The sequence below is a fragment of the Anser brachyrhynchus genome (assembly GCF_964034855.1).
Source record: "Anser brachyrhynchus genome assembly, chromosome: 4".
Lineage (NCBI taxonomy): Eukaryota > Metazoa > Chordata > Aves > Anseriformes > Anatidae > Anser > Anser brachyrhynchus.
Genome location: NC_137698.1, coordinates 30,045,011 through 30,066,652, shown reverse-complemented (window position 1 = coordinate 30,066,652; position 21,642 = coordinate 30,045,011). Strand labels below are relative to the sequence as shown.

The following is a 21,642-nucleotide window of genomic DNA, read 5'->3' as shown; positions in this document are numbered from 1 at the left end:
ACTGCAGCAGCCTTTAAAAATTTGAAAAGATATTTTAGAGGAGATAATTAAAGCAAAGTCTTTTTTTTTTTTCTGTGATTTCTACCAAGAGGTAGGATGATGCTGGAAATCAGTGGCTTGAAAAGACTGTACTTTTTATTACTTATTAGGTGTAAAGCACATATACATGATATTATTTTTGTCTTAAGGATATTCTACAAAAGTAACTCCTTCCAGATAAGCCCTGAATACTCTATTTCTGTTAATGAAGCAGCTCAGCATACATCCACCCTTGCTGGTGAGAGGAATGGGTCGGGAGGGTGGGGCAGGGAAGAACCACCAGGACTATATTCATAGCAACTGAACACCATGGATGCAAAGCATGAAATCAGTGGAAGAATAAATACTTCTTGAAAAAGGGGTGGTGAAAGAGAACATGAACCATGAGAAACTCAGGTAGACAGGCTGAGGTTAAAGGGGAACTACTAAAAATTGCTCAAGAAAATATCAAGGCTCAGTTCTGAAGGACAAATATCCCTAAATATAAAAATGTTTGTTTAGGACAGGTCTCAGTAAGTGAGAGATACTCAAGAGCTAAAAATAATTAATCTAGTTATATGCTGATTATTTCACCTTTTTTTTTTTTTTTCTGCTCATAATCTGGTTTCCAGCCTCTTAATCAAAACTATTATCTTGATTTATTGGGTTGGTTTTTTTTTTGGTAAACTCTGACCCGTGGACTAAACTTCAACAAATGATGTCCATTCCAAATCTAGAAGAACTTAGACAAAGTCTTACCTACTAGGCTGACTGAAGAGGTGTATTGATTTACATAGCGAGGTTTTGGTAGTGGGCAGCTGCAGGGGTGGCCTCTGTGAGAAGAATCCAGCAGCTGCCCCATGTTGGATAAGGGCCAGCTCTAGCTCGCTCCAAAAGGGACCCACCACTGCGCAGAGCAGAGCCAAAAAGTGATACTGGTTGGGCCTCTGTGAGAGCAGATTTAAGAAAGGGGGGAAAAAAAAATCTGCTGCTCAACAGCAGCTGGGAGAGAGGAGTGGGAACCAGCCCTGCAGCCCCCAAGGTCAGTGCAGCAGGAGGGCAGGAGGTGCTCCAGGCACACAGCAGTAGCTCCCCTGCGGCCTGTGGAGAGGCCCCAGGTGGAGCAGGCTGTCCCCCTGCAGCCCATGGGTCCCACATGGAGCAGATCTCCACGCTGCAGCCCCCCCGTGGAGGAGCCCCCGGTGGAGCAGGTGGATGTGGCCTGGAGGAGGCTGCGGCCCATGGAGAGCCCCCGCAGGAGCAGGCCCCGGGCCGGAGCTGCAGCCCGTGGAGAGGAGCCCACGCAGGAGCAGGGGGTCTGGGGGGAGCTGCCACCCTTGGGGGACCCGTGCTGGAGCAGTTTGCTCCTGACAGATGGGCCCTGTGGTATGGAGCCATGTTGGAGCAGTTCTTGAGTAGCTGCTGCATGTGGGCAGCCCCCGCAGGCTCAGTTCCGGAAGGACGGCATCCCGTGGGAGGAACCCCACGTGGAGCAGGGGCAGAGAGTGACTGTGAAGGAGAGGCGGAGATGAAGTGTTAGGGACTGACCACAGCCCCGTTTCCCCGTTCCCCTCCGCTGCTCAGAGGAAGAAGGTAAGGGGAAGAGGGTGGATGGCGGGAAGGTGTTTTTAGTTTGTTTGTGGTTTCTCACTGCTCTAGCTTGTTAGAAATAGGTTAAAAAAAAATATTAATCTATCTATGCTGAGTCTGTTTTGCCTGTGATGATAATCGCTGAGTGATCTCCCTGCCCTTATCTCAGCCCTTCAACCCTTTCCCTTTGAGGAGGGGGAGTGAGAGAATGGTTGTGATGGAGCTCAGCTGCCCACCTGGGTAAAACCATCACACACAAAAAAGGATGAATAAGTAGTACAAATGGTATCTGCAAGAAGAACTTTGTCTTGACAAATTTGGATTATTGGACTATTGGGACATAACGCAAGGTCAGAGTCATCTTCCTAGCTAGGGAACGTCTTTTACCAGAGGGGAAACAAGACAAGAAATGCTTGTACAAAAAGCCAACAGCAAAATTAAAAAATAAATAAATAAAAATAGCAAGGTGCAGTATGAGTTATTAAGTGAAAAAAATTGAATTTGGACTAAGGTCTTCCCTTCTATAGGTTGACTTGAATGTTACATGACATTACAGAATCTCTGGAAAAAAGAAAAAAAAGAATAGTTTATTATCACAGAAGTATATCTAGTTTCCCAAGCATGGTTTCTTTTCCTCTTTTTTTTTTTTTAAATTATTATTGCCCAGCATGCTCTATTTGAGAACATTGTGGCCATATTCAAGTCAGTGGAAAATTTGAAACCATCTTCAGCAGAACCAAGATGAAAAACTGAGTGCAGTCCCATCGATTTCAGCAAGACCACTAATTGTCTGAAGCTATGTGCAAGCATGAATGTTCAAAGGAGCAGGGCGTTTGAACAATTTGGTTGTGTGTATTTACCAGTTAAGAAAACAACAACATTTTGAAGTGGGCTGCAACACTGACAGGCGTTTAAAATGGAATTAAGTGCACTATTTCATTTTGGTGAGGCTCACGTATTTAACTGAACTGAGCCCTCTGGATCAGCAGGTATCAGTTCCCCACTGCGAGGCAAATTAGATAACTAAAAGCAATCGCAGGACCCTGAAGTGGAGCCCAAGAGTGATCTGGGCTTGGTCTCTGTAACCAGGAGCTTGGGCATGCAGGCAGCCATCTCTCAAGCTGAGGCTCTTAAGCTTTCCAGACCTACAGTTTCCAGGGTCCTCATCTTTATGGAGTGGAAAGAACTCCAGACACAGAAATTTCAGATTTTTACCCTGCAGTGTGGGATGTCTCAAAAAGCTCAGGATCGTTCCAGCTTGCATGGGACAACCTAATTCCCTCTTCTGCACTGCTTCTGAAGTCAAAGGCAGCACAAGGAGGCCCCAAAGCCAAAACAGCACAAGTTTTGAAGTTCAGAATTGAAACTAGTTCTAACATTGCCAAGATACTTCTTTGGAAATTTTGTATCAGATTCACACAAGCAAGTTTCATTTCTCAAATACATTGAATTAAAATGGAGAATAAAAATAAAATAAAAAAACTAACAGAGGTTATCGCCTAGGCAATACCTAGGTGATACAAGTGTACAACAACTAAATGTATTCCAAGAAGAAAATCTACTCTTGTTCACATTTAAGTCACGGAAAACACTTTTTTTGTTTTTCCCCATCCTCTAAAATGATCATTACTATCTTAAATCTTCTAGGTGTTGTCCCTCTCCTTTTTTTTTTTTTTTTTTTAAATGCATTGTCATCACAGGCTGAGATGTAGAAATGTGCTTAGGAAGCATTTGCCTGTATTATTGTTTTGTGTGGATGTTTCCCTTTTTTAGGTGAGGAGAATGAGGAGTACAGGAAAAAGTACTTTACAGTCTATTCTGTTCTTTGTACCCCTCTCATCAAAAAAAAAAAAGTTGAAATACATTTATATCTAGCATGTTACTTATACATTTACAACCATTGCCTTGTTTAGTCAAACTTCACATTTCAGAATATAGTTAATTAAATGAAAATATAACATTTAGTCCATAATATACAATCAGATAAACTCTGCATGTAAGAGACATCTTTACAAAATATATTGCAATATGATTTACCCCTTCAATATTTTGCATCCAAAAGGGCAGTAGTAAAAGAAGTTTAGTCCAATATATGTAAAAATTCCCAAGTCTTCCATTTGTAATTATTTCTTGAGAATTTCTATAAGTTGGGGTTTTATCATTAGGAGTTCATTTCCTAATATAGCATTTTGTAATTATATTAACTGTGTTCAATTTGTTTTAAGTGTGTTGCTTTTTTTTCTTTTCTTTCCCCCAGCTGTATAGGAGGACATTTAAAGGACTGACTAATAATGGACAGGAAAATTCATGAGAACAGCATATTTTAAATGAGTTTTGCAGAATAGTTATGATAAATGAATCTCATATTTATAGTGATGAACACCTGAGACACAATTTGGACCCTAAGATATATTCAGCTATCCAGAAAACATGAACTGTATTTCATTATTTACATCATTGATCAAAACAACCAAAATTTCACACATCAGGAGAAAACACACTGAATGAACTGTTTATGAACAAGCTACATATTACCATTTAATAATTAAGAACACTGAAAAAGCCTTCTTTGGGAAACTTTTTTTCATATTTTCAGCTTCCTTGGAAGAAAAAAACATACACTGTTTCTGATACCACACATATTGAAATAGGTGATTCTCATGACAAGAACCAGAAAGTGAGCCTGTGCATCACAGCAACTACATCTACAATCCAGTGTGAAATTCAGGTTTGCAGTATGGAAGGCAGTATGGAAGTGGTTTGCAATTAGCCCTGCAAGTCAACTTGGCATGCAAGACCAGTATAAGCAGGTATAAACAGGAATGTGCTTCAGTTCACCATTCACTCTGACTGTGAACCTGCCTGGAACATCCACTTTGTTTTGTGCCTGAACTTTTCCTCTTTCAGAAACCCAAGGATGAGGAGAAGCCTGGGCACCAGGCTAAGCTAAGGTCAGACAAAACCAGGGCTAGGAAGTGCTAAGGTTCTCTACCTTCCTCCAGCTAAAAATATATGCTTTGGAAGAACTGAGTTAAGGTTGTCTGGTGGACTACGTTATTGTTACCCAAACTATCCAGCTCATGCCAAAGCAACATCAAAATTGTATCCAGGGTCTCATTTTTCAGAGCTCCAGAATTCATCTCAAGTCTTTTCTTGATCAGACAATCAAAGCAGTCTAGGATTACTAAATAACTACATATCTCATTCTTCAAGAAACTGGGAGTATCAGTGGAAATACATGGTTGCCTTGGTCTTACACTTTTCCTGAATTATCCAGCTTTAGCAACTCCTAAAGACATACAATAGCTAGGTGGACTTCTGCTCTAAAAAGTGGGTGTGTACTATTGAATATTTCAGCCTACTAGAGCCTCAGATATTCAGACTGCAGTCTTCGCTGAAGACTAGAGTCTCTTCTAAACTTTGTATGCTATCCTTTTGCCTTTGCACCTGGATTTTCTTATGGTGAAAAATACTATATAAATAGATAAATAGGAAAGGAACATCAGATTTATTTTAAAACCTATAACCAGGATTTTATCCCATTAGAAGAGAGAATTGGTTCACTAGAGAGAAGACATGCACTTTGTTATTCAGTGAAGTCAAGCATGAGAGAAATAAATAACCTCCCCCAGAATACAAGGAGTGCTCTGTCTTTTCATGAAAACATATCTGCTATACATAAATATACACAGATATTTATGCACTAACAATGTTCAGGGCAAGGGGGAGTGTGACAAGAGTACACAGGTTCTGAAGGTCTGAAAAATCCAGATGACTGCACTGAGGTTATGAGAAAGTATTGAAGAATAACTGAACTATCAATATGCAAAAGCTAGAGTGGGCACTGGAAACGGCAATTGCAGTAACATGATCTGTCACATTACTGTGGCTACTTTTTCCCTTTAGATAAAGAAGTTTGTTTCTACAATACCTTAAAATATAAACTATAGATAATTGTTTTCACAGGTTAATTTCTTGGGGGTATAATTGGCAAAACTACAGAAATATTTTTGGGGAGTATGTGCACAAAGTATTTCAACATACATTAATGATGTGTATATACTCCTTTTATATTCATTCAACAATTATTATGCATTACTCATATGTATTACACAATACTGCCTAACAAATACAAACCAAATATTCACAGATGATCCAAGGCCTACAGTGTATTCAAGAAATATATTCAAGTAATTGAAGTGTTTCCCTTATTGTCCCTTTCTTTGAAGCTGCATCTCTGATGAAAGATTTGGAAGAAAGAAAAAAAATTTTTTTTTTTTTTTTTTTTTAAATAAGTACGTTATTTTGCTAGTAGCTCCAAATACTATACTCATAGTTCATGATTTACTTCACTGGTCAAATGGATTTTTTGACAGCTCACAGAACTCTGTAGCTGTCAAGGTAAGTACCAGCAGGGAACCTGGAGCACAGCACAGAATAAAAGAAGGTTTTTATATATTAGGAAACAAGAGACCTTTACAAAGGAACCTAATTACTTTATACTCTGCAAAGAATAACTAAATGATCTGGAAAATGAGAAATCTTTGAAAATATTAAGTTTTACCCCTACTATGCATTAAAATGCAGGTTGAATTTAACACCACATGACTTACTAGCTTCATTAGTATGATCCATAAGAAACATTCATTACCAAATGTTTGTTTCCTTTTAACTCATTAAAATGTTCACAAAAACAGCACTTTTGAAGAAAAATCCAAGACAGTTTTTTCTGAATGTTTTTGAATTTCATTAACAATAGTTATTTTTATTTTTTCCTTCCAGATCGTGTGTGTGAAACGGTGATAAAAACCTACGCATTCAAATGTTTACAAAAATACAGTCCCCTATTTACTTTTGAAATTAATTGATAGGTCATATAGCTTCTTTCCTGTCTCCAAGGAATTCTCAGTATACCATTAACTTCTTTCGAGTTTCTATCAGTAACCTGTGCTGAGAGCCATGCTCCATGCTCAGGCTCACAGTCAGACAGCCTAGTATGTATAAAGGGATCCCCAGGAATCCTAACTTGCTTAAAAATAATTTCTCCTCAAAATCACACTCATATGCTATGTGGTTACCAACTCTAATATTTCAGTGTTTCTCAAAAGCCAAGTTAAAAGTCATTCTGGTGTCATTGAAGGAGGTCTTAGTAAATATGAATGGATTTTGGTTTAGTTCAAAAATATCAGTAGTTAGTAATGGGATAATGGGTAACAGGCAACAGGAAATAAAAATGATCAAAGCCTCAGTACTGGCTTAATGTTTGATTGCTAATACTTGAAAGGGGATAGATGATTTGCAGAACAGAAGTTAAAATCACTAGCTAACTTTCTGAGTATAAAGAGCTGAGTAAGAGTTGGAAAGCAGTACTGTGTGTTGTCAGTACGAAAGTTACCAAAAGCTGGTAAACAACGTAAGCAAAAATAATACCTCCTGGAGACTATCAAAACACATGGAGAGAGCAAGATATGTTATTATACGACTATTTCTAGGTAACGTGCAGATTTTAGAGCTGTGGTGGCAGCAGGCACTTTCATTTAGGAGATGTACAATCTCAAACTAACTGTATTCAGACTAGACATTTTCTAATTGTTTAAAGTACCTGTTTTCAAACACAAAGGACATACTCAGCATCACATTATACTCATTTGCAACAGCTTCAAGATTAAGCAATCACATGCTAGGAAACCAGTATCTTTGAAAAGATATACAAATAAGAGAATAAATGTTTACACTGGTCATGGCACAGGTAATAAATACTTTATCATTGTAACCCCAAACTGAATTTTACTGACATCACCTGATTCTCAACTGATGTAAAGAACTTCTAGAAACACTTACAACCATCATAAATATCAGAATGTTTGACTTTCAAGACTTGAAGTGAACTCTGATAATTTCTGAGGGGAAAGACTAGTTATCAGATTTGAGGATATTTTTCTTCTTATACAAAAGAGCCAAAAATTAAGTAAACTAAGCTCAGGATTCTTAGCTCAGCTAGAATTTTGAAATTAAACTTGGCTCATGATAAGAGCAAACTATGAGAAGAATATTGGATTAGCACCCTTTTGAAATCTTAGGTGGTTTTACAGAAATTGTAATGCAAAGTAATTTACAGAAAGGCATCTGATCTTTTCTTTCTGTTTACATATTTATAGGGTATTTGACTCAGTAGAGGAAAAAAGACAATGGCTTCTGGTGCACATAAATCCCGACCAGATAACCCAATAGTTCTTTCAGACCTTAATTTTTTGGGGGAAAAAAATATTTTTTTGTTTGTTTTTAAAGAAGAGAAATGAAAGGGAAGATATATTTGCTGTTATTTTCTGATGTTTTTAACTCAAGTCAAACTGATTTTATTGCAAAAAAAAGCTATATATTGAAAACAGAACAATAATTAAAGTTGTTTATCTGTATCACAGACTATTAGGTTTTATTATTATCTGCCAGGAAGTGTCTAGCACCAAGTGAAGGAAAAAAAAAATTTGCAAAAACTTGAAGTAAATTCAAAAACAACTGTTATAAAAAGCAGTACTATTATCTATTATACTATGAAGTTCTTAGCTCACATCAGTTAAAATGTGAGCTGTTAAAACTTGTTCCCTATCAGTAAATAATATGAAATAATTTTATGCACATTTTAAAAATAAATGAATAAAAACCATGAACCATCCCACACAGTCTACAAGCTGAATTTCTCTACGCTGTAACATAAAATTCAGAAAAATCTGACACTAGGTGATTTAATTTCTGTTGCAGAAGCAGAGCAGTCCTAGAGCTGGAGTAGCACATGTGGTCCTCCCTGGATGCTCAATCCTGTGACTCAAGAGCTAGGTTGAGCACTCAAAGAACATGCCTTCTGCCTATTTTCTTTCATCGACATGTTGTAGGAGGAGGACCGTGCGTGGTATTGCTTTTGCCTGCCCTAGAAAATATTCATAAGCTGAATATCTTGAAATATCTTGTATTTGGAGAACTAATGGTTCTAGAAGTCTGCTCATGTCTCGTTTTTGTTTTAAAGTCTATGTTCAAAACTTGTTCTGATCCTTGTAATGAGATTTCACTTGTTACAAGCATTTTAATATGTACGGATGACTGAGAGAGCAAATGGATGTTATGATGCCCTAATGAGAATGTTTGTTATCATAGGGATTAATACAGATAATAGATTATACCACCAACTGCTGCTGTATTGGATCTGATGTCTTGGTTGTGTCAATAAAATAATAACCACTGATGATTGAGTGTATGACAGAATAGCTCTTATATAGAGAGAGAGATTCTAAATAATCCATATTTTTAACTGTAAAAAAAAAAATATTTTAGATGGAAACTAAAAATATCAAGAGTTAAGTAGTAGAGTGGTTTATGAGATTATATTTCTGGTAAAAGAGAATGGGAAGGCCAAAGTACTGCTATAAAATGGGCAATATTTACTTCACTTTATGAAGATCATACAGCAATCTTGTTCTATGATTTTCTTAAAAACAGGCACTGTAACTTTAATAACTAATATCAGCAGCCATGCATACAAAGAGGAGGGAGGAAAGATCATGTTTCCTTTGTGCCAGTACAGAAATTAGCAATGTTACCTTTTGTACAGACAAGTATATCTATGCCAAAAAGGAAAAATTGTCTTTAATGGGTTGCTTCCTTTCTTTTAAATAGAAAGGAGGAGGCAAAAAGGGGTGCAGAACAGATTAAGTAGTTTTTGAATCCTTCAGGCAAACAAGCATAACACAGCCCTATCGGTATGATGCGACAACAATTTGCATAAGCTTTTATAAAAGATTTTCCATCTCTGAAGCTTGTGACAGAGCACAGAAGAGACTATCTTTAAAAAAATACTTTAAAAAAATAGATATTTTTGAAAGAGTAAATTTTACATTTCCTTTTTCTTTTCTCAGCTGCATACAACTTCACTAAGCAGCACACAACAATTGCTCAGGAGCAACATAAACCAGGAGGAAATCATGGGATCAGAGGACAACCAACCTGTACAAAATGTGAATAGTCACATCAGTCACTAGTCCTAGAGCTGATGAGAAGAAATCCCCGTCTACTGGAAGTGTAGTCTTTTCAGCAAGAGTTTTTCTTATTTTTTTGTTTGTTTGTGTCTCCTATGAAGATGACAAATGGCTGACACATTATATTCTAAAGCAATACACCTTTAGAAAAACCCATAGCAACCTTTTAGTATGTTATTTTCCCTCTTATTACGCAGTTGGCTGCAAATAAGTATATTAAATTGAACTTCATTTTATTTACTTCAGTTATTTTCAAACTCAAATCCATTACATTTTCTGGCATCATAATTAAAAGGATATCGGGGGAAAATGTTGTATTTGTGGAAAAAATAAGTGACCAACATGGTTTTTATATGCAAAGATTAAATCTCTACAGTCAGGAGGTATTAGCTAGTAATAAATTATGACTTATTTTTATTTTTTTTTAAAGTTATGGGATGATAATACTAAGATGAACACTACAGTGTCATGTAATATAGAATAAAAGCTACAAGGAAGATCAAGACATATGCTACCTGGTGGCAGCCACAAGCTGCTTTATTAACACATCTAAACATAAGACATGATTATTACGTTATCCAGTGAGTTACTTCGCTAACAAACAGGTCCTGAGTGACATACTGTATTTCAAAGTTGTAGAGACAATGAAGCATACATTTCTATGGAAACTGGAAAAGATTTTTTGGGACACAGGCCAGTTCCCTGTTACTCACCATTTAACAACTTCAGCTTAAAATTAATAATTATTTTACACATAATATTGTTCTATCATTGATCATAACATCTATTTTTAAAGCGTGAAGGGTACTTAAATGATAAAACCAACTTTTAACAGTAAACAGAAAAAGAAATAAACATTCAAACAGCTTGTCTCTGAAAAGAAATGCAACAAGAATCTTCACAACAATTACAAAAATATGATTTTTTTTTAAACACAAATAAGTATCTAGACTTCCCCTTTTAAAGCACTGTGTTGAAATGAGATACAAGATGGATACGTATTTCACTGTTAGAATTTTATTTCTTTCTGAGTAAAGATATTTCTTCATATTCTGCAAGCAGGCTTTTTTGTTTTTGCTTTTCTTCTTCTGTGACTGAAGTTTTGAGACAGTGAAAAATTAAACACTGGGAATTTATCCCATTGCACATTCTGAAGATTGATGAAACTCTATCCACCTTGAATGACATACTGAATACATGGAACTGCAGATGTGGGAGCTATGAAGTGAAACAGCAAAGTTATTTGTGATTTATAAGCTCAGGAAGGCTTTACATCAAAACAGCAGGAAGGGGTCTCATATGGTCTAGAATGAATCCTGTTTCTTAGCAAAGAGGAAAATACCCTTAAGAACTAAAGTTGATTTAAAGTATGTAATCTTCCTGCAGGTAAAAACACCCCCCTATTGCTACTTATTCTAAATGAGGTCCTCAGTTTTGTTCCTTGCACCAAGCATTTCTTGGCTTCTGATGGATTTATTGCTTTGCAGCCTGCTTTCAACAAATGCTTCCCTTCCTCAACAGATGAGATCAGTGGCCTTAGACTTTTAAAGGTGAAGTATACCATAATGTTGAAATCCATATGTTATATGCTGGTAAATTACAGCAAGTACAGCCTGTCATGAACTGAGCCACAATTACTTGTGATTAGGCAGTTACCCAAAAAGTTGTCCTCAACTTAAAGAAGAGAAATTCACTCATTACTCTATCTGTATACACTCATACATCTATATCTGTTTATATGTCTTCTCCATTTCATCATACATCACTAAACACAGGTGACTTTGGAACACATGCATAATGATGTCCCATCAAGGGATGTGAGACATGACAGCAACACCACACTGGCTAGTACAAAAGTCTTCACAAAGCTAAACTGGGAAATGTATGCTTTGCTCTCCTTTCCCTGCCTCACAGAGGCTTAACGTGACATGTTATTTAGGCTCATGAGTGATGGAGGAACTGAAGTTCTGGAAATGGGAAAGGGAAACCATGTTAAGGCAAGGGAAAACATGTTCTGGGCTTTTTGCTAGTAGTGGGTTAAGCATAGATCATTTGAATGGTAGGCTCTTGTGCTGGCATTAGACCTATAGGTTATTTAAAATAACAGCATATTAATAATTCAAGAGAGTATGAGTATCAGTATGTGTGAAGTGATCAAAAATACACTGGTATAATTCCAGGAGCCTTCTGTTGCATGACTGGACTTACTGCAGTAGGAGAGGATTTGGGACATGTCTTAACAGTTGGAAAACATCTAGAATGAATGAATCGTGGGAAGATTTTCACACTGCATTGAATCTGACAAAGGCCTGTCCCACCCACAGCAAGTAGCTGCTCAGTCCAGTTGATAGTTGCTGGAGTGGATGCAGCCCTACATTATATCAAAGAAATATGAGAAGAAAATGTATGGTGGATGCATTTGCCGCCACCTTCTCTCTCTCACACACACTCCCAATCAAGTTCATAGATGCCAAAGTGGATGCAGCTCTATGAGCCATATATTACACCAAAGAAAGATGAATGCATTTGCCACCGCCTTTGCACCATCCTTCTCTCTTTCACTCTCCCTTCCTAACTTCCTACTTCTCCCAACTCCTTGTAGTGCCACAGGACCTAAATACCAAGCCCCAAATGCAGGTGTAGCAAAAGACTACTTTCACGTGACAGAAGCAAGCAAGTCTTGTTGGGACAACACCAGAGCAGAGTGACAATGAGGACAGAGGAACCCCCTTTGCTTCACCTGTCTGAAGTTATCCTGTACTTATTACAACAACAGTATTTTCTGTAAAATCAAGAGTTGTTTCTAGAAGTCAAAGTAACAGTGTAATTTTTGCCTGTTAACAACAGTTAATGGTAAAAGAGTAATTAGATTCAATGGTTACTGAAACTAATAAAAATAACCCACAAATCAAACCATAAAAGAAACAACACACCAGCTCACCCAACCCAGCTCATATGATAAATTTTATTCTTGGGAGAGTTGCTGCCTCAGGGGCTCTGAGGCAGACTCTTCTATCTGAGGGCATTCTGAAATAAGTTAACAAATAAAGACCAACATCAGGAAAAAAGACAGAAAAACACAGCAACGCATACATACCTTGTTCCATGCATTTCTGTGTGTGCGGTCATCCCTGTGCAAATAAATAATTTTTTTGCTACAATTTTTCAGTATCACTTCCAATGCCTTTTATTCCTTGTGGTGAGAGTCACTTTTAATAGGTATGTGGTGATAACATCTCATCCATTCAGCAAGCTTGGGATTGTTTTTTTGGGGCTTTCTGGAAAGGATTTGGTTGGTTGGGAGTGTTTTTGTTAGGGTGGGGTGGTGATGTGTCACATCCCTCCTTCCACTCACGTCTCATATTTGAGAATACTCTCCACACAGTTCTACTATTTAACAAGGTTATAATTAACTTCCCCCATGAGATTTGGAGAAGTCACAGAACCTTATTTAACTTTTCAGCTGTCTTTTGCATATTCAATATGAAAACTGATTTGATAGAGACTTCAGGGAAAGCCTAAGGCTTTAAGGAGGTGTTACCTCCAGAGCACAGCAGCTAAGACTACTTTATACACCTGAGCAGAATCCCAGCAACTTAAAAGGTGGTCATTGCCACATATTAAAGGCAGACAGTATCCAAGTTTCTGTGATGGCAAGTAAGAGTGAATGTTATTAATCCCAGACAAGCAACTATCTCTATTCTGCTACTTTTATATTGTACTGATACAGGGATAGTGCATAATTTTTTTCTTGTGTGGCAATGTTTTGCCTTGTCTCACACCAAAGTTAGTGAATTGAATCTTAAAACAAGCTACGTGTTTCTTACTGAATGTTTTCCCATTTCACAGAGGACGCAAATGGAACATTATAAAATAGAGTGCTTTGATCTAACAGTAGTGTTTTTTGCATGGCACGAACTCACTTCGCTCTCAAGACCATGGTCTTACTCACCTAATCGCATAAGTGGAAATAAACAAGTCTTCTAAAATTGAAAAATTCATAATGATTTAGCAACATGGCCCTAACAGAGAGCTGAACTCTAGCCATAGCTGCAAGTACTTTACAGAAAACTCACTTGCTGAAAACTTCACAACTCAGATTCCACATAAACTACTTTGCTAATATAGTCAAAGCATCCTCCAGGCCACATCCACCTGCTCCACTGAGGGTTCCTCCACAGGCTGCAGCGTGGAGATCTGCTCCATGTGGGACCCATGGGCTGCAGGGGGACAGCCTGCCCCACCAGGGGCCTTTCCACAGGCTGCAGAGGAACTGCTGCTGTGTGCCTGAAGCACCTCCTGCCCTCCTGCTGCACTGACCTTGGGGCCTGCAGGGCTGCTTCTCACTCCTCTCCCAGCTGCTGTGTTGCAGCACTTTTTGTTAACCCTTTCTTAAATCTGCTCTCACAGAAGCCGAACCAGTATTGCTTATTGGCTCTGCTCTGGGCAGCAGCAGGTCCCTTTGGAGCCAGCTGGAACTGGCCCTTATCCAACATGGGGCAGCTGCTGGATTCTTCTCACAGAGGCCACCCCCTTACAGGCCCCTGCTATCAAAACCTTGCCGCCTGAACCCAATATAACACTGTCGATAAGAAGTCAGGCTGGCCTACAGCAAAGCAGTACAATTGCTTTGTTTAGCTGTGCAAAATTGATATCCTCCGTCTCATAATTGTTTCTTGATTAAAATAAACCTGCAAAATCAGCAGGTTTGGGCATTTCTGGGTTTACCTGAATGATGTTGAAAGCCAGGATTAAACATGTATCAAATTTTGGGAATATAATCATTTGTATATTGTTACTAAGTGATCAGAACACTGGCGTGTAAACAGACAACTATGCAAATTCCTTATAGTGATGTTCACAGACTTCTGACATTACTTTGCTATAATAACAACTGTTAATTAAATCCACTCAACTAAAACATACTCTAGGAATGACTGACAATTTATTGAGCATTTTGCATTTTAAGTTATTAACGAATGCCAAATGTGCTATATTTTTGACACTAACTTCAGTAGCTTCCTTATATTGGAACAATTAGCTTTGCCATTATGGAAAAGTAACATAGCAAGAACAAAGCATTTTTCATGCCAAAGTTCATACTACTAACTGTTCTTCTTTATATATTCGTACATATATATGTATATTAAATTATCAATACAATCTCATCGTCCCTAAGAACATGTTTTATTTGAAAGCTAGGTTCTTTTTTTTCTTTTTTTTTTTGTTTATTCATTTTCCCACTTGTAAAGATAGTATACTTCCCTACAGACATTTCCTTATTCTTCCTGTCCATGGAAAATTTTAATATTCAGGATGCTAGGCTATTACTCATCACATTAAATTCCACTGCTTGGAGTCAGAGAGCAGTCCAGTACAGATTAACTATTTACTGCAGCACCAGCATCTAGATGCAAAGTCCATGGGAGTAAAGAATTACATCTAATTGCTTTTACTGGAATTGCTAAAATTATATGGGAAATTTACCCTAGCTCAACATAGCTGACAACACAATATTTTATAGAGCAACATGGCCCTGTAGAGTTGTCTGACAATAAGTCTCCTGAATGTCAGTGTCCTTTTTTTGACATGTAAACATTGCTGGAAGATGTTGGAACTTCATCACTAAGCTTTCCCATGACAAATCTATCAAAAATAGCCACATTAATAAAAATGCGCCTTGTTTCCATGGCACACATATATCCAGGTCTGCCCCGGAGAAGTGGTAGACACCTCCTCCAAGCAGCCATCCATTCCCAGAGCTCTGCCTTGAGTGCAGCGTGGTCATGAACCAAAGAAAAGCAGACTTCTCTGGTGTTGCTCTTTCTAGGCAGCGTTGCTTTTACAAACCAATTAGTGCAGTAACACAACTAATCTTCCCAAATTCAGGTTTAGACACCCAGGAAAAAAGCAAACTGCAGATCATTAAATGTGACAGTGACATCCACCTAAGGACTATCCCCATGTTGAATTACATGATTATCTATCTGTCTGTGGTGGTTTTACTCGTGTGGGCTGCTGAGCTCCACCACAACCGCTCTCTCACTCCCCCTCCTCAAAGAGGAACAGGGAGAAAATACAATGAAAAGGACTCAAGGGTTGAGGTAAGGACAAGGAGATCGCACAGTAATTATCGTGACAGGCAAAACAGACTCAGCATAGGGAGATAGTAAGATTTATTGCCTATTACTAACAAGCTAGAGAGGCAAGAAACAAAGGAAAGAAACCAAAAGCACCTTCGCCCTCATCCACCCTCTTCCACCTCCTCCCCCTGAATGGCACAGGGGAACGGGGGTTATGGTCAGTCTGTAGCGCTTCTTCTCTGCCGCTCCTTCTCGGTCACTCTCGTCCCCTGTGCTGTGGGGTCCCTCCCACGGGATGCAGTCCTTGCTGAACTGATCCAGCGTGGGCTGCCCACAGGCAGCAGCTCTTCAAGAACTGCTCCAGATACGGGTCCGTACCACGGGGTCCATCCCTCAGGAGCAAACTGCTCCAACCTGGATCCCCCACGGGCAGCAGCTCCTGCCAGACCCCCTGCTCCTGCGTGGTCTCCTCTCCACGGGCTACAGGTCCGGCCCGGAATCTGCTCCAGCAGGGGTCTTCCAGAGGCCTCAGTCTCCGTTGGTGCAGCTCCACCTGCTCCACCATGGTCTCCCCCATGGGCTGCAGCGTGGAACCCTGCTCCACCGTGGTACTCCACGGGCTGCAGGGGGACAGCCTGCTTCACCATGGTCCTCACCACAGGCCGCAGGGGACTTCTGCTCCGGCGCCTGGAGCACCTCTCCCCCTCCTTCACTGACCTTGGCGCCTGCAAGGCTGTTCCTCACTCCTCTCACTCTCCCAGCTGCTGTGTGGCACAGCGTGTTTTTTTTCCCCTGTCTTAAATATGCTCTCACAGAGGCACAAAACAACATCGCTTCTTGGCTCAGCTCTGGTCAGCAGCGGGGCCCTTACCAAACATGGGGCAGCTTCTAGATCCTTCTCACAGAAGCCACCCCTATGGCACCCTGCTACCAAAACCTTGCCACATAAACCCACTACACTGTCTTGATAGTGGAAGAAAACAGGAGGCTCTGGAAGCCTATTTCAGCTGTTAGTCTTTGATATGCTTAAGCATGCAGTTAATCTATGTAGCAGTCAACCTAATGAATTAAAGATCACAGTATAATTAGACTGATTTCAAAGAATAAGAGAAAGGTTCTATAACTTAGTAATATGGTAGTGTAACATATCATGACAAGGAACTACTTTAAAATCACATGGATTATAGCAATCATCAGGAACAGATCCTCATCCAGCATAACCCAGATAAAATCCAGGTCTTTCCTGGAAATCTTATATTTTCTATTTCATTTATAAGTCCATTAAAACTGTTTAAGTTGATGTAGGAAAACACTATTGCTACTTCTGTGCCTACTTCTTCCCAACAGTTATGCATTAAATAATGTGGATAATGTATATCTAATGAATATTTTATCCACTCTGCTTGAGATCAGGCAGAGTACAATAAGGTTCACTAAGACTGATTAGGGTCATACAGAGCACTTTGCTCTACCAGTGATGCAAGCAATTCCCCTCCACCCCTGCTACCTTTAACACCTATATATTCAGTAGAGATGTAAAAAAAAGTACCCAGGAAACTTTTATCATTTTGCGTCTGTGATTCCACGGACATTGTTAAATTCTTGTTACAGTTATGCTAATACAGGGATTTAGTTCTGCAAATGCATTTTGCTACTTGTCAGGGATTTTTATCAAGCTTCAAAAAATGAATTACTGCAGAAAGAACCTAGTATGAAGTAATGTTAAGTTCTCTGGGAACTATTGTTTTCTTATTAACTGCAACTGAAAACTGTTCAAAATAAAATAGCAAAATAATGGAGGAGATAATACTGATTTTAATAGTCAAGGTGACTATGTATTTCACACCTATGTAAATGACTAAAGTTGTTAGTTATGCACAAGCCATATTTTTAGTTTGTCTTAAAGATGTCCTATTCCTCCAGTGTACTACTGAAGTTCATATATCACAGGTTCTGTTGTATGTCAGTGATGCTCTGGAATACAGACAAGAAGTTTGTTGTCGTGAGGAATAGCATTGCTATGACACCCTCCTAACACTCTAAGTACTTTTTTGGATGGATCTTTAAAATTACTTCTAATTGCCAGAATTACTTCCAGCATTCAGTGTTTGTCAATAGTGGGTCTGGGGCAGGCAGTGGGGAAATAAAGCAATAGGGCAACAAAAGATGAGAAAGAGCATACTATTATTGCCAGTGAATGTAAACATAGGTTGTTACTCACTGAGGGGTAAGAATTACAAGAGTAATACTAGTACAGCAGAAATCCCTAACAATAGAAGCTCAGAATACCAACAGAGACTTCCAAGAGTGAAAACAAACCAAGAAGATTAGATATTGGCCATTAAAGGAAAGTAATCATTAGCACTGTGTAGAATTCCTTTTACAGAATATAAATGAAAACAAGAACATAACCAGCATATGTGAAACAGCCTAAATATGAAGAAAATACAAAACAAATAAGAAAAATTACAAGACAATTACAGTCCTTATAAGAATGGGAATCAAGAAAGAAAAAAGAAAAAAGTTGCTCCAGAATTGTCTTTTCCGTATAAGGATGTAGAACCTAATGAATGCCAATAATTCAACACCAGCATAATACACCTCCTCTTTAGAAAAGAAAGCTTTTTTTTTTTAAATTTGCTACTTCCTACATTTTATATCTAATTTATGAAGTTGCAGTAGTAAAGTATCATTTTTTACTACATAAACAGAGAAAAAGAAATTACTGTACTGCACTTAATTCTTAAAAGTAAAGTCAAATGTCTTTCCTGTTACATTCATTAACGTGTTACTCAGGACAGACAGCTGACAGACTCTTGTGGACCACTAAAGGGTTTCAATGGAAATTGGAAGTTCAGAGCTTTCATTTTTATCAAAATAAAACATTTTGGATGGCCTGAAGCAATAATAAATCACTTTCAAACGGTGCTCTGAATAAAAGATAAGTACAAGTATCACAAGGATCAATAGCCTGGGGTTTTATCATTGTACTATAATTGCTAACGTAATTTAGCTTTAATACTATCTAAAGATGTGTTTAGATACCTAAAGGGATCAGAACAATGGAACAGAATATATAAGCTTAAAAATTGACTATTTTTCTCCCCTACAAAAATGGATTTTCAGCTGATATTATTTGTTAACCAAATGAGACATTGAAACTACTACTTGAACCAATGTGACTAATTTCAAGATGTGAACTGGAAAAGTCTAGGAAAATGAGTTTTCTACATAATAAATATTTGCTGGTAAACATTTCTTTCTCATATGAGTTTACCTTCCTATTTGATACTAAAACTCAGGATTTTTTTTTTCTTTTTAATGAAACTAGGGACAAAATCTTAATAAATCTACTAGTAATTCTGCCTTGTGCTGCACTACCACACTTCAATCCTGACCTGTAAAAAATAGTATTTCTAGAGACAAGAATAATTGAGTCAACACCCTCAGGGAGTGATGTCCCAAAATGTCCCAAACATTATGATTTATTTTGTTGTTGTTTTATTATTAGCTAACAATATAACAATTTAACAACTAACCAACTTAATTCAACGTAAAAATATGTGTGTCATTTTGCAGGAGTTATTAAAAAAATCTTAAGTTTTTTCTGTTTAACATATTTGGAAAATAAACATGGGAATTGGTCAAAGAATACTGAGTTTACATTTTCCCTAACATAACATAGCTCTTCACTGTTAGCTATTCAGAACAAACTTAATTGTATTTAGTCTATTTTCATTATTTAAAATAATATGTAAGGTGAATGCTAGTTTTCCTATCCGTCCCCAAGCAAATACTTGGTTTTATACTGACTTTAGAAAACAGATCTCTATTAAATAAGACCTTCAATGCCAATTAATAAGCTAATGAAGAAAACCTTTCAGTTCTCACGTAAACAAGACTGAAATCCAAGAACAATTCATAGAAGAAAATTTATGCTGATCTTCAGTACAGTACTAATTTGTAGGAAACTGTAAAATAACCTTATCTAAATTACTTCTCCATAGCTTGCCTTTAAATACAAACATAAGAACTAAAGCTGCTACTCTATTTCTACCTAAGAATGAAATGCCACAACCTGAATTTAAAAAAAAAAGTATTCTGCAAGATCTTGCCCCAAATCAAAATACAATTCAAAATTACAATAATAGAAACAAGCAGAAGGAAATATAGTAATGCATTGATAGAGCAAAGTTAAGATGAAACAAAATTAAGGAAGAAGACTGTGAAAACTAAAGTACTATAATTATAGCACAGTTCAAGAAAGTGAAAGTCATTTCCGCATATTTTAGAATACAGAGGCAGCTGGAATGATTGAGGGATAAGAGCTTAGCTGTTTCTGATATCCCCCAACTTTTTTCTCCCGCTGTTATGCAATAGGCATCAATGTCCCAGATGTTTTGTTAACACAGAACTAAGCCCTCAACAGGTGGGAGAGCACACTGCTTTACTTCTCACAATGCAGTGTTTCAGCAGCAATACAGACAGTTCATTACCACGTTACCTATCAAGACATATCCACTTTTGCTATTTATGATTGAGAGACTACGCTACTTGTGAGAAGGTGAAATAAAATTACTTAATTTAAATAGTAGGGGACATTGGGATTTGACTTGCTCTGCCAATTATTTTCTCTCACAATCACTTTAAAAAAAAACATTGATTTTCCATAATTCTGATAGTTATTGAGTCACAGGCAGTTGGTTTTCCACGCTTTTCCCATTTTCTTCATAGATTGATTTCCAGCTGCAGAGAAGTCTGATCTCATGTTGTTTACTTTTCTATTTGCTCTGGTAGTCTTTGACATTAAACACTGAACTGGCTATCTTCAACTCCAGTAACTTTTTACTGTTTCAGCATGATTACAACAGACTAAAATCTCCGATGACACAGAACTAGTAAGGAAGAAAGCCTTCAGAATACAATAGGTGATGGGCCTGTGTTGTGGCACAGCCCTGTCAGGCAGCTCAGCAGCCCCAGCCACTCACCCACCCTCCCCAGGAGGGATGGGGAGAGAAAGGGAGAGGTAGAAGTGCGAGAGCTCAGGGGCTGGGTCAAGGACAGCTCAGTGGGGAAGGCAGAAGCCTCATGAAGCAAAGCCTGACTGGGCCCCACTGGCTGCTTCCCACTGGCAGGCAGGTGCCAGCTGCTCCAGGCCAGCAGGGCTCCTCACACGGGACGGTTTCTCGGGGAGACAAACGGCATCACTCCCAACATCCCCCTTCCTCCTCCTCAGCCTTGGCTGTCACCGCTGCGCATGACACCGGGCGGTGTGGGACATCCCTTTGGGCAGCCTGGGCCAGGTGTCCTGGCTGTGTCCCCTCCAGCTCCTGGGGCACCCCCGGCCCCTCGCTGGCGGGGCAGCACGAGGAGCTGTGAAGGCCTCGCCTCTGGGCCAGAGCTGCTCTGCAACAGCTCAACATCCGCATGCTGTCACCACTATTTTCTTCAAAAATCCAAAACAACATTGCATGAGCCTCTAATGAAGAAAATTCATTGTCTCAGCCAAAACCATGCTAGTATGGAGCTACAAAAGCAGAGGAGATGGTAGCCTGGTTGCTTCATTCCCAAAATCTCTAGTTAGAGGGGCTGGCATTTTTTTTGTCTGTCACTTCATCAGTGCCTTCATAGGATGATGATGCAGGATAGGACTGAATCACACAGCGCAAGTTGAGAGCTAAATTTCCCTTAGCTCCTATGTCTATAATCTCAAAGCCACATAAATTCAGCTATTCGTGCTCATTACCACAGAAAGCATAAAGATTTCCTCTTCATCACATAAAACTTCTACCATTGTATCTAATTCTTGCTGTTTCCTAATACCGTGTATTCAGATGTTGAAAAAAAACAGAACTCTCCTGTTTTATAATTTATATCAGAAAGTGTTAAGTGTTGATTAGCTACTTGAATAGAAACTAAAAGTA

The 21,642-nt window shown here is 38.5% G+C and overlaps 2 long non-coding RNA genes across 5 annotated transcripts in view; one reads left to right on the top strand and one right to left on the bottom strand.

Moving 5' to 3' along the window:
- The window catches only part of LOC308195083, a 252,908-nt gene that overhangs the window by 194,131 nt on the left and 37,135 nt on the right, over positions 1-21,642 (bottom strand). The window lies entirely within an intron of this gene.
- LOC308195082 lies at positions 1,241-9,497 on the top strand. 3 transcript variants are annotated; one of them, XR_013951250.1, is made up of 3 exons: positions 1,241-1,611; positions 3,866-4,559; positions 8,368-9,497. It is a non-coding gene; the product is annotated as an uncharacterized lncRNA (long non-coding RNA). The 3 variants fall into 3 exon arrangements; XR_013951251.1 differs by having other exon boundaries at positions 3,866-4,938; XR_013951252.1 differs by having other exon boundaries at positions 3,866-4,942.